Source organism: Hyperolius riggenbachi, chromosome 12 (assembly GCF_040937935.1).
Source record: "Hyperolius riggenbachi isolate aHypRig1 chromosome 12, aHypRig1.pri, whole genome shotgun sequence".
Classification (NCBI taxonomy): Eukaryota; Metazoa; Chordata; class Amphibia; order Anura; family Hyperoliidae; genus Hyperolius; species Hyperolius riggenbachi.
This window is the reverse complement of record NC_090657.1, coordinates 182,063,496-182,077,549: the sequence shown is the minus strand read 5'-3', so window position 1 is coordinate 182,077,549 and position 14,054 is coordinate 182,063,496. Positions and strand designations below refer to the sequence as shown.

At 43.7% G+C, this 14,054-nt stretch overlaps 1 protein-coding gene across 6 annotated transcripts in view; it reads left to right on the top strand.

The window, feature by feature from the left end:
- Nucleotides 1–14,054, top strand: part of HCK (HCK proto-oncogene, Src family tyrosine kinase) — a 292,459-nt gene that overhangs the window by 197,537 nt on the left and 80,868 nt on the right. The window contains exon 1 of one of the 6 annotated variants that reach the window (XM_068264580.1): nt 12,959–12,978. The exons of 4 other annotated variants lie outside the window; for them this stretch is intronic. The gene's annotated coding sequence lies outside the window, so the exon portion shown is untranslated. Of the gene's footprint in view, nt 1–12,958; nt 12,979–13,029; nt 13,320–14,054 lie in introns of those variants that run through there. One more of the 6 variants, XM_068264579.1, reaches the window with a different exon arrangement.

Sequence of the window (14,054 nt, the reverse complement as noted above, 5' to 3'; positions counted from 1 at the left end):
AACTTCAATAAAAGCTTCAAACTTTAATTTAAATCTTCCAATACAAGAGGCATGATATGCTATAAAAGACATGTAACAGCAATACTTATCAATCTGAGGTAGTGCAGGAGGTGCTACTGCTATTGTTCCCACCTGTAGGCATGCTGCATAGGTAAGAATATCACATTCATATTCAAGTATCAAAATCAATTATAAAAGACCTTTGCACTGCCTTTCAGTCCACTATATTGTCCACAAAATCCACCTTAGACCAGGCTTCCCTTTGTTTCTTCAACTCTACCAATTCAATTCACCTCAGATAAATACAAACATAATTTGTCGTGGGCAGTGGGGTGATGGGGGTGGGTTGTTTTCCCTCGTTGGGGACATGAAGAAGATGTTAGTCTTAATGTTAAATAGGTTGGTATAATTTGTTATATACAGTGGCTTGCAAAAGTATTCGGCCCCCTTGAAGTTTTCCACATTTTGTCACATTACTGCTCAAACATGAATCAATTTTATTGGAATTCCACATGAAAGACCAATACAAAGTGGTGTACACGTGAGAAGTGGAACGAAAATCATACATGATTCCAAACATTTTTTACAAATAAATAACTGCAAAGTGGTGTGTGCATAATTATTCAGCTCCCTTTGATCTGAGTGCAGTCAGTTGCCTATAGACATTGCCTGATGAGTGCTAATGACTAAATAGTGTGCACCTGTGTGTAATCTAATGTCAGTACAAATACAGCGGCTCTGTGAGGGCCTCAGAGGTTGCCTAAGAGAATATTGGGAGCAACAACTTCGTGAAGTCCAAAGAACACACCAGACAGGTCAGGGATAAAGTTATTGAGAAATTTAAAGCAGGCTTAGGCTACAAAAAGATTTCCAAAGCCTTAAACATCCTACGGAGCACTGTTCAAGCGATCATTCAGAAATGGAAGGAGTATGGCACAACTGTAAACCTACCAAGACAAGGCCGTCCACCTAAACTCACAGGCCGAACAAGGAGAGCGCTGATCAGAAATGTAGTCAAGAGGCCCATGGTGACTCTGGACAAGCTACAGAGATCTGCATCTCAGGTGGGAGATAGGACAACTATTAGTCATGCACTGTACAAAGTTGCCCTTTATGGAAGAGTGGCAAGAAGAAAGGCATTGTTAACAGAAAGCATAAGAAGTCCTGTTTGCAGTTTGCCACAACTGTGTATATATATATATATATATATATATATATATATATATATATATATATATATATACATATATATATATATAAATACAGAGGGTGCTGCAGCACACAACAGGTAAACAGTGACAGGGGCTCTTGGTTACGCTTTAACGCGTTTAAGCTCACCAACTGCGCCAAAGTGTCCCCGATCTGGTGAGTCCTACTCTAACCAGGCAAAAATGCTAGTTTTTATCAGCGTTCTAGTGGGAACCATGCCAAAAGCCCAGGGGTCAGCTAAATGGGAGAAATTAAATTAAAAACACCTCACCTTCTACTAGCTACTAACTGAACTATGAGCACCGCTCATTTATATGCTTAACTGTGCTAGAGATGGGTGTGGTTATGCACGCTCACAGGGGAAAATAACATAAGCCAAAGGATGAGCAGCACAAACCGTGCTGCGTGCATGCTTTGCATAGTATTGCATAAAATTTGGTTTGTGCTGCTCATCCCTTGGCTTATGTTATTTTCCCCTGTGAGCGTGCATAACCACACCCACCTCTAGCACAGTTAAGCAAATAAATGAGCGGTGCTCATAGTTCAGTTAGTAGCTAGTAGAAGGTGAGGTGTTTTTAATTTCATTTCTCCCATTTAGCTGACCCCTGGGCTTTTGGCATGGTTCCCACTAGAACGCTGATAAAAACTAGCATTTTTGCCTGGTTAGAGTAGGACTCACCAGATCGGGGACACTTTGGCGCAGTTGGTGAGCTTAAACGCGTTAAAGCGTAACCAAGAGCCCCTGTCACTATTTTCCTGTTGTGTGCTGCAGCACCCTCTGTATTTATATATTTCTTATGGAGATTGGGGACCTCCAGTGCTGCGTGCATGCTTTGCATAGTATTGCATAAAATTCGGTTTGTGCTGCTCATCCCTCGGCATATATATATATATATATATATATATATATATATATATATATATATATATATATATATATATTAGGGTACAGTCCTTTTTTAAAAGTAAAGGATCCGAAAACACAGTCCTTTTAAAAGGCAATCCACTTTGCCTGTATAAACATTTGGTTACTTTATGGAAAAGGACTTAAATTCAAAAAACGAGGAACTGAATTGTTATAGTATCAAAAACTTTGTAGAAAAACTTTATTAACATGTATTGCAAAAAACATTAAAAGAGGTTCTTCGATTCCACATAATTAATTTCCAATAAATGGTACATCAAAATACATCCAAAAGGCTGAAGCTGATGGAGCTGGTAAGAATTATATTCTGGCTTGACTTGGTTGTAACCTTAAATAAGCATTGTGTCCTTAAAGGCAACGACACATGTTCGTTTCGGGCTCTTTATATAATACATATGCCCTTCATCAGGCCGTAACACAAAATTCTGTATGGCTCAGTCAATATAGAGGCCAGAAAAAGTGGAATAGCATCTGACCCACCAGATGCATAAAGTGGCCTTTCCACGGCGAAATGTAAAGAGGACGCTGCTATGGTGGAAGCCTAGTTAGGCTATATTATATAAAGAGCCCGAAACGAACATGTGTCGTTGCCTTTAAGGACACAATGCTTATTTAAGGTTACAACCAAGTCAAGCCAGAATATAATTCTTACCAGCTCCATCAGCTTCAGCCTTTTGGATGTATTTTGATGTACCATTTATTGGAAATTAATTATGTGGAATCGAAGAACCTGTTTTAATGTTTTTTGCAATACATGTTAATAAAGTTTTTCTACAAAGTTTTTGATACTATAACAATTCAGTTCCTCGTTTTTTGAATTTAAGTCCTTTTCCATAAAGTAACCAAATGCAGTTTGCCACAAGCCATGTGGGGGACACAGCAACCATGTGGAAGAAGGTGCTCTGGTCAGATGAGACCAAAATGGAACTTTTTGGCCAAAATGCAAAACGCTATGTGTGGCGGAAAACTAACACTGCACATCACTCTGAACACACCATCCCTACTGTCAAATATGGTGGTGGCAGCATCATGCTCAGGGGGGGCATCTCTTCAGCAGGGACAGGGAAGCTGGTCAGAGTTGATGGGAATATGGATGAAGCCAAATACAGGGCAAACTTGGAAGAAAACCTCTTGGAGACTGCAAAAGACTTGAGACTGGGGCGGAGGTTCACCTTCCAGCAGGACAATGACCGTAAACATAAAGCCAGGGCAACAATGGAATGGTTTAAAACAAAACATATCTGTGTGTTAGAATGGCCCAGTCAAAGTCCAGATCTAAATCCAATCGAGAATCTGTGGCAAGATCTGAAAACTGCTGTTCACAAACACTGTCCATCTAATCTGACTGAGCTGGAGCTGTTTTGCAAAGAAGAATGGGCAAGGATTTCAGTCTCTAGAAGTGCAAAGCTGATAGAGACATACCCTAAAAGACTGGCAGCTGAAATTGCAGCAAAAGGTGGTTCTACAAAGTATTGACTCAGGGGGCCGAATAATTACGTACACCCCACTTTGCAGTTATTTATTTGTAAAAAATGTTTGGAATCATGTATGATTTTCGTTCCACTTCTCACGTGTACACCACTTTGTATTGGTCTTTCACGTGGAACTCCAAAAAAATTGATTCATATTTGTGGCAGTTATGTGACAAAATGTGGCAAACTTCAAGTGGGCCGAATACTTTTGCAAGCCACTGTATAAGGGATGGAGGGGTCATGGCACCCCACATTAATGTAGATGTTGAAGGGGTGGAATATGTGAATACACTTGATAAAGAGATTTGTGAGAGGATACTGTGACTTTAAAAGGATGGTATAAAAGTGTGTTTTGTGGACACAATTGCATAGGATAATAAGCAAAGTACACATGGTTAAGTTTATGTTGTAGCACATGGGTAATACTGTATATATATAATGGGATGCTAGTATTCATGTAATATTAGGAGGTAATTATCAGTGTGGTAAGAGCACAAGAGTATTAATTGCACATAGAATTGTGGCAATAAGAAAAATACGAATATACCTTATGTCACAGGAGCCCTAGTGGTCAGACCGCAAATTGCCTTCCAATCGGTTTCAGCACACAGACCATGCAAGCTTTGGTCGCGATCTTTGCGCAGAAACCGACAGAAATTTGGGCAGCAGCCCGACCAGAAGGGAGCCCGTGGGTTACGGAAATACAACTTTACACACTAGTTCAGGGTATAACTGCCACCACCTCTGTTACCATGTAATTGCAGGTTTAAGATTGGCACACCTTACCGTGTGTAGTCTGGGTGCTCAGTCTCGATGTGAAGGCAACATCAATCCAATGTCAATGATACAAGGTCGACTGGCACACCATGTCAATTCTCCAAGCAAATTTATTGTTTGCACAGCATGACAATTGTTTCGGGGCCACGGAGGGTCCCCTTCATCAGATAAAGTGCAGACATACGTATGTCTGCACTTTATCTGATGAAGGGGACCCTCCGTGGCCCCGAAACAATTGTCATGCTGTGCAAACAATAAATTTGCTTGGAGAATTGACATGGTGTGCCAGTCGACCTTGTATCATTCACCTCTGTTACCATGGGACAGAGGAGCCCGCTGACTGACTAGTCCTGCGAATAAAACGGTTAAACACACTCTATTCTGTCTAGATATCAACAATAGTAGCATCTCTTCAGAGATCTGAGTTCAGTTCCTGTGTATGCTGAATAATAGGGTAGCTGGAACAACAACTGACGATAGTGTCGGTTTATTGAAAGCAACATAAATAATTAATATATACAGACAATTATTAAAATCAACAATTATTAAAACAGTAATAGCCAGTGTGAAATAAAAAAAGGGAGAAAATACTAAGGGTTTGTGGAAAAATTTCCGTTCTGGGAAAACTTGTAGAGTTCCTTTTGTTCAGTTCAGCAAAGTTAAAATCCAAGCAATATGGAAAATGTCCTTTGTTCAGTTTAGACAAGATGGCCGATCAAGATGACCGCTAGCCATGTGTCCTCTGGCTAGCACCAGACAGCTCTGTACAGATGGAATGTGGAGGACTGAGGGGAGGGTCCCTCGCAGATACTTTTGCTGAAGCTGGTTTGGGGCTGTGGCAATGCCAGCCCCCTCTGAATTACCAACCAATGACAGTTCATTCCCTCTGAGAGATTTTAGGGCTAAACTTTATAAAATGCTGTAACTCATGAACGATACACGTTATATTTAGGGGGGTAACAGATTCATACTTGTCGGAAAATACGGATTAATATGACATCAGACATGGCTAGGGCAGCGGACCCAGTTCTTGAGAAGGGTCATACCTCAATAACTGGACGGGCCATCACAATGAATTTCATATCAGCACGATGGCCAGATTTTACTGAATAAGACTATATGAATTTCATAGCTGTGCGATATTCGGTTTTCGTATACCAACAGGAAATCATACCACCCCGGCTTTCAGATTGGCCATTCATCGGTGCCAAGAAGTCTGGGGGGAAAGTAGGTTTGGAGTAGCCCCCTGCTGGGGAGGGAAGCCTTCTCTGAATAGAGTCCCCAGCTGGTGACTAGAGAGGTAATGAAAGATAAACATTCTAATCTAATTAACACATCAAAACACATCAAAATCATCTAAGTCAGGGGCAGAGGAGAAAAACTTGTACTTTAAAAAACCAGGAATGTCAATTTATGATTCCTGTAATGGCTGCACAAATTTAGCCAGACAGCGATCAGAAATTGGACTGCGCGGCTCCTTCCAAGTCGCCCGCGTTTCTCACGGCTGTTCCGTGACACCGTAGTAATAATAGCACGTTAGAATTTAATGAGAAAGTATGGGGATAGTAAGGTATATGTAGAGCATAACACGAATGTATTCATATAATTTAGTGAGGTTATGATGTTTGAAGCATAAGAGGTGAGGTATATATGTTTATTCTAGACAGATACACTATGGGATTTTTAAATGGGTGACGCAATATGTAATATAATGTTATGTAATGTAGAGTGGAATATATGCTATACACAATAAGTATTATTGATTTATGAGGGTGGGGTCTTTTTGGGGTGGCTTTTTGGTTATAGTAGGTACGTGTCAGAAGTAGTGAAATTACCTCCTATGCGGATAGCGGCGCGAACGCCGCTTCCGCGTCTGACGTCACGGTTGTCACCCCTGCGGCGTCTCCGGACCTCCCAATGGTCCCTGGAAGGTCCAGTCTGTCAATGCTTCATAGAGGGCGGCTGGCAACACCAGCATCTTTATGGGCTGCGGAGACGTGTCAGCTGACCCGGAAGTCGGCTGACGTCAGGCCGCCTTCTGATTGGCTGGGCATTCTGGGCGGCTCGGTGAATTGCTGTTCGTATTTAAGGATGTGCGGATCATTTGCTCTTTGTCTGTTGTTGCTGAAACTTCGCAGTGAAAGCTCTCAGACCTTAGTCAGATCCATGTGTGCTTGATCTGGCAGGTCCCCGGGGATTCACACTTAGCTCAGGAAAATATATCAAATTGTATTGTTTATTACTGTGTATGACCTTTTGCCTGTTCTTCTGCCTATTCTTTGCTCTACGATTCTGTACTTCTGCCAATCTGATCTGTTGCCTGATTACTGACTTTGAGTTTGCCTCTTGACTTTGTACCTATACTGACCGATCTGTGAACGACATTGCCACTAAGGGCTATCACTTATACGTATTCCGGAATACTACTGTGCACCCAATCACGTGTGATCACACTTCAATAAAGTACTGACTGCTGTGCTGATAGAGCTCATTCTGTTTATCAGATACACCACTGATCATTACAGTACGGATCTGTAAACGGCGCAGGAAGCGTTGCACGGACCTAAGTATATACAGGAGATTAAGCTGCAGGGGTGGGTGGGAGGGATTGTGTTGTTTGGGTTGCCATGGTGAGGAGTGGGGAGGTCCGGGAGAAGCAGTAGGGCTTTGCGCATGCGGATACCAAAGTGAGGGATGTGGCATGTATAGCGGTGGTCATGAAGGGATGATCTCGGGAGATGAGAATCAACTATTTGCGCATGCGCTTGGGCCGAGAATACCCCTGGAACGGAAGGAAGTAGTGGTATAGTATTGTGTAAACGGGCTGATTATTAATGTGAAGTTTTATACGAATAAGGCTCGGGCGTGCAACCTTCGGGAGCCGTATAAATACACATGTATACATGGGTTTAAAGGGGAACTGAAGTAAGAGGTATACGGAGGCTGCCATATTTATTTCCTTTTAATCAAAACCAGTTGCCTGGCAGGCCTGCTGGTCTATTTCTCTGCAGTAGTATCTGAATAACACCAGAAATAAGCATGCAGCTAGTCTTGTCAGATCTGACTTTAAAGTCTGAAACACCTGATCTGCTGCATGCTTGTTCAGGGGTTATGGCTAATAATATTAGAGGCAGAGGATCAGCAGGGCTGCCAGGCAACTGGTATTGCTTAAAAAGAAATAAACATGGCAGCCTCCATATACCTCCCTCTTCAGTTCCCCTTTAAGGGTATGAAACATTGAAAGTGCTAGACATGGGGGAATTGTAATACTGTTGAATATGTATGAGGGGAGGGATATATGAGCACTGAGCACCAATCCTGTCCATAGCCCCTGATGAGTCATGAGACGAAATGCGTAGGGCGTGGCTTAACGGGCAGGAGGTGGCTTGCAGTGCTCGGATTTTTATTACATGCTTGTTTGACCTGATGTTTGTGAGTAGCGCTACTATTTTTTAGTCCTTTTAATAAACGGTTTTACACTATATGGCCTGGTGCACACCAAAAACCGCTAGCAGATCCGCAAAATGCTAGCAGATTTTGAAACGCTTTTTCTTATTTTTCTGCAGCGTTTCAGCTAGCGTTTTGCGGTTTTGTGTAGCGTTTTTGGTGTAGTAGATTTCATGTATTGTTACAGTAAAGCTGTTACTGAACAGCTACTGTAACAAAAAACGCCTGGCAAACCGCTCTGAAGTGCCGTTTTTCAGAGCGGTTTGCGTTTTTCCTATACTTAACATTGAGGCAGAAACGCATCCGCAATCCAAAATCTGCTGCAGCCCGGGAGTATGCGTTTCTGCAAAACGCCACCCGCTCTGGTGTGCACCACCCCATTGAAATGCATTACCCTAGCAGATCCGCACCCGCAAGCAGATCGCAAACCGCAGCGGAAACGCTCCGGTGTGCACTAGGCCTTTGAGTTTATCCAGTTGCAGTGAACTGTGTATTGGCTGGTGGTGAGGGATCCATAGTGGAAAGAGCCGTGCACGTATGCTGTTTAAAGCTGTCTGTGACCTGGACAGCAGAGATACAAGGTGAGCACGGTCTCTATTGGTGCCGGGTGCACAGGTGTGGATGTGGTGACCCCTTCGCTTATACACGGTGATATAACTGGTAGTGGTGTCCCCCCGCAAGGCTTCTGAGGCAGTCTACGCTATAATAGTCTTTCTTTTTGGTTATATACAGTATATTCGTGACATCGCCACCAGGGCTGTGGAGTCGGAGTCGGAGTCGTGGAGTCGGGCAATTTTGGGTGCCTGGAGTCGGGAAAAAATGCACCGACTCCGACTCCTAATGAATTTGTAACTGTAATTAAAATAGAAAATATGATAAAATGTTCTATTTCTCAGATAATAGTCATTAAAAATAATGTATATATACAGTAATAGCTGTGCTTAGTCCACAAAAATGAAATAAACCAATCAAAATTAGTTACTTGTGCTGCTTCAATAAAGCAGTCCCCGTATTTTTAAGGTCAGATTGTGACTGTATATATGATGTGTACACAGGAATCTCTTATATATACTAAATAACATCTATGCTGTAAGAATAAAGCCTGATGTGTAGCTGTGTCACTAATAGAGATGGTCAACGAGATGGAAATAATTCTGCATTGATGCTGATTTATGCAAATGTATGCACTCCCTTTGCTGATGAAATCAAATAATTTGATATGTTATTAAAATTTGGTTTGGTGATTACAAATTAAAGGGTACTGAGACGGATGAAAAGTAAAGTTTTATACATACCTAGGGCTTCCTCCAGCCCCCTTTAGGCTAATCAGTCCCTCACTGTCCTCCACCACCCGGATCTTCTGCTATGAGTCCTGGTAATTCAGCCAGTCAGCGCTGTCTGGCCGCATGCCGCTCCCACAGCCAGGAACATTCTGCACCTGCGCAATAGTGCTGCACAGGTGTAATATGCTCCTGGCGGCGGAGTGTGTGCATGCGCACTACGCTTGACTGGCTCAAGTACCTGGACTCATAGCAGAAGATCCAGGTGGTGGAGGAGGACAACGAGGGACTGATTATCCTGAAGGCGGCTGGAGGAAGCCCCAGGTATGTATAAAACTTTAATTTCATCTGTCTCAGGTTTACTTTGTTACACAGTAGTACTATACTCTACATATGCACTCCCCACAGAGCTGCAGGGAATCCACTGAGAATGCTGTGCACATTGAACACAGAGGTGTTGTCTGTTTACAATCTCCTCACATTCTTACATGCACCCACACTTGATAGATTTTCTTTGTTCCGGTTGTACCTTTTACAAGTACTCTTACCAAGGACTAGTTTTAGTCTAAAGGGAATAAATATAGTAGTCTACATATCCTTCTCACTTCAGTTGTCTTGTAAAATTCCTAAGCGTTGGCAGTTAAGAGACGAATTTCATGTTACATACTTTTAATCAACAAAATTGTAATATGCAAATTGGAGGAGTCGGAGTCGTGGAGTCGGAGTCGGTGGAATCCTAAACTGAGGAGTCGGAGTCGGAGTCGGTGGATTTTTGGACCGACTCCACAGCCCTGATCGCCACACAAGTTTGAAGGAATCGGAGAGCCTATAAGATCGTATTGGATCACATAGAGCTTTGTGAGCTGTCTGTGGGTCGGGGCAGCCTTAGCAAAAGGTGAGGGTGGTCCCTAGAGGTGGTAAAGCATGAGTTAGACGGTGAACCATAATATACCACGTGGGGAATTTTAAGGTGGAAGATTACTGCTGTACTTGCAATTTTATGTTTGTATTTATCTGAGGTGAGTGGAATTGGAAGAGTTGAAGAAACAAAAGGAAGCCTGGTCTAAAGGCCCGTACACATGTCACCTCCCGCTGGGCGGGTTTTCAGCAGACAGTCCAGCTTGTGTACAGTCTGTGGGCGGACTGATAAGGCTGATTATGAGCGATCCGCCGGGCGGATCACTCAGAAACAGCTTTATCAGTCTGCAGACAGACTGTACACAGGGCCGGGCCGAGGCATAGGCTGGAGAGGCTCCAGCCTCAGGGCGCAGTGTAGGAGGGGGCGCACAATTCATTCAGCTGTCATTCCTAATTGTGTTTTAAGCTGAAAGAAATAAGAAAAGGGGATACATAGCAGTGACTGCAAGCCAGATAACTACATATTAAGGTGTTGGGGAGGTTGTGGGCCCTGTGGCCCTCTTAGTCTAATAGCAATCAGTGTGTGACGGCTGGGGTGGGAGGGATGGAGGGGCGCACTTTGGTGTCTCAGCCTTGGGTGCAGGAGGACCTTGTCCCAGCTCTGACTGTACACACACCGGACTGTCGCTGGAACGTCCACCCAGCGGGAGGTGACGACGGACCCGTCGTTGCCTTTAGTATGGCGTGTGTACGTGCCTATTTGTGGACAATATAGTGGACTGTAAGGCAGTGCAAAGGTCTTTTATAATTGATTTAGACATTGAGGTTGGCCCGTGACTTGGTCCCAGTGTTCAGTTTTGACACACTTTGTGTTTGAGTTTGACACCCCTGCAGTAGAGTGTCAGAACCAGGTCAAGCAGTGCTGTCAACTTCAGAGAGACTCTCCAATACAAGAGAGCAAATTCTCACAAGTTGAAATCCTACACAATGTATATTTAAAGCTGTGTTTGTGAGGGCAGATTAGAAATTTACTTTGCAGTAAGGTTCCTGAGCTCATGTATGCTTTAAAGCAGAGGCCCCCAACCTGGGGGCCGCGGCCCCCTGGTGGTCCGTGGGCAAATTTCTGGGGGGCCGCGGCGGATCTGGCCTTTCTTCCTCTCCCCCCCGCGGCCGCCGTTTCTGTTACCTTAAAGCGGTATCGTCACCATAAAAATCAAATTTCAACAGCAACTGGTCTGAGTGTATTAAGTGATAAAGATGCTAATCCTGCATTCAAAACTTTCAAAACATTTTCTGCTGTTATGATTTGGAGTTATCATATACCTTAGGAGCACTGGCTCTTTAGTAGTCGTTGCTAAAGAATTGCATGCTGGGAGTTATTTTTATCTATAATATATTCCTCCTCTTCCCTTTATTTCCCTGTCTGCTGCTTATCAGAAACCTGATCCCCTAATTACTTGTGTTTACAAGCAAGGCTGAGGTGACTCAGCGATTGGAGCAGACAAGAAAAAAAGTAAAGGGCAGAAATGACATCACGAGTTAGCCTTTACTGTGGGCAAAAGACATGGCCCCCACCAGGAACAGAATTCTCATCTTTATACTATATAACATTCACTGAAATCAAAACGTGGACAGTACAATACATGTGTTATGTAAGTAGATCAAGTATTTATCTACTTATATATGTGTTTTTTTCCCTGGAATAATATAGCTGATCCTACTGCTTTAAGAGCGGCGGCCACTTTCTCCCTTATATTCCCCATAGCCCTTCACCTATCTCGTATTACAGCAGCGCTTCCTGTGCAGCTGTTGTAAGGAGGGAAGGGGGTGGGGCAGCGGTTCCCATGGTAACGGCCGCTACAGGAAGCCGCTGCCCTGCTTCCTTCCCTTCTTTACAGCAGCCGCGCGGGAAGCGCTGCTGTATTACGAGATGCTGCAACCGAGGAGAGGAGCGCCTGGGGGAATATAAGGAAGGAAGCGACCGCCCGCTCATAAGGTAACAGGAGCGGCGGCCGCGGTGGAGAGAGGGCACCTATCCTAGCTACACTGGGGTAACTACTGGCTACACTGGGCTAACTGTACTGGCGACACTGGGGCATCTATATTGGGCTAACTATACTTGCTATACTGGGCTAACTGTACTTGCTATACTGGGCTAACTGTACTTGCTATACTGGGCTAACTGTACTTGCTATACTGGGGTAACTACTGGCTATACTGGGGTAACTACTGGCTATACTGGGGTAACTGTACTTGCTATACTGGGGTAACTACTGGCTACACTGGGCTAACTCTACTTGCTATACTGTGGTAACTATACTTGCTATACTGTGGTAACTATACTTGCTATACTGGGCTAACTATACTTGCTATACTGGGCTAACTGTACTTGCTATACTGGGCTAACTATACTTGCTATACTGGGCTAACTGTACTAGCTATACTGGGCTAACTGTACTTGCTATACTGGGCTAACTGTACTAGCTATACTGTGCTAAGTGTACTAGGCATACTGGGCTAACTGTACTTGCTATACTGGGCTAACTGTACTAGCTATACTAGGCTAAGTGTACTAGCTATACTGGGCTAACTGTACTTGCTATACTAGGTTAACTGTACTTGCTATACTGTGGTAACTGCCGCCGCCACTAGCCACGCCCCTCCACCCCCCCCCCCCCCCATCCCCCCCGGGTGGCCCCGGAGAAAATTTTGGTCGGGACAGTGGGCCCCGGGCTCAAAAAGGTTGGGGACCCCTGCTTTAAAGTACAGAATTACTTGTCTATACAGTCATATACTGTACTGTGTATCTTTCTTCAGGGAGAGCGGAGTATTCATTTAAATGTCACTGCGTTACATGCACAAAACAAACTTTCCCCATGTTATGTAAGGGCTGTATTTTACAGTGTTTGTTTCCTGCTGATAATCGCGCCTCTAGTTCCTCTTAACCCCCCCCCCCCACCCCCGTCATTGTGTGATGCAGAGCTGCAGCCTGAGGTCCTAGTGCAGTATGGTGAGTACTCATTCCTCACATATTACACTGTGGATAAGAGAGGGTTGACATTACACCTGCCTGATTAGCGGCTGGGATTCTGCCACTCCTGTATCGGACTTTGTGCTTTATGCCTGGCTGGTCTCCATGCTTCTGAAACTCACAGAGTGACATGCTGTAGCCTCTAATGTCACAGTTTCCATCTCTGTCACCTTCCCCATCACTCAGACCACTGCACCTTCCTGTTGGTCAGTCTGGGCGACAGAGCTGCAGCATGACTCCCACAAGAGCAGAAGAGCCGCGACAGTTGTAAGTTGAGCAGACTTAACTGACGGGAACACGTATGTTACAGAGCGGCAAAGGTGAGTGACTGATGAGGGAGAAGGCAAAAGAAGTGTTTATCATTTGTCTCTGCTTGTCTATTTGTATTTTATTGAATAGGTATCATGATATATTATTGAATTTATTGCAACAGTATTGTGGGTCCCTGGTCTGAATCCCAGCCAGGACATGATCTATGTTTTCCCTGTGTCTGTATGGGCTTCCTCCAGGCATTGTGGTTTCCTCCCACATCCCAAAAACATACAGATAATTGATGTACTCTTAAAATCGGCCGTTGACTATGTGGATGTATGACTATGGTAGGGATTAGATTGTGAGCTCCTCTGAGGACAATCAGTAGCAAGACCATATACTCTGTACAGCGCTGCGGAATATGTTGGCACTATATACATACTAAATAATAATAATATTTGAAGCTAGCAGCGTAGAGAGATGACTGTGGTCATCAGTGGGAATATGCAGTTCCCTACAAATGATGAAGGGTATAAATGCGCACTGATCTCCTAAAGAATCACACAAACTAAAAGCTATAATAATTTATTAGCATGTGAACAACATGTTTCGTGTTTTAGGAGACCACTGCGTCAGGCTAGCCGTGCATGGTTAGTAACATTGAACACATCAGGTGCTTCTAATTCTGCATGACTAGCCTGAACAAGTGCTGTGTGTAATTACAAAACAGGCCGTCCTTGTAAAAATGAAAATTTTGGGCTATTAGCCTACATGGATCCATAGTCTAGTCCTATGACTTTTTG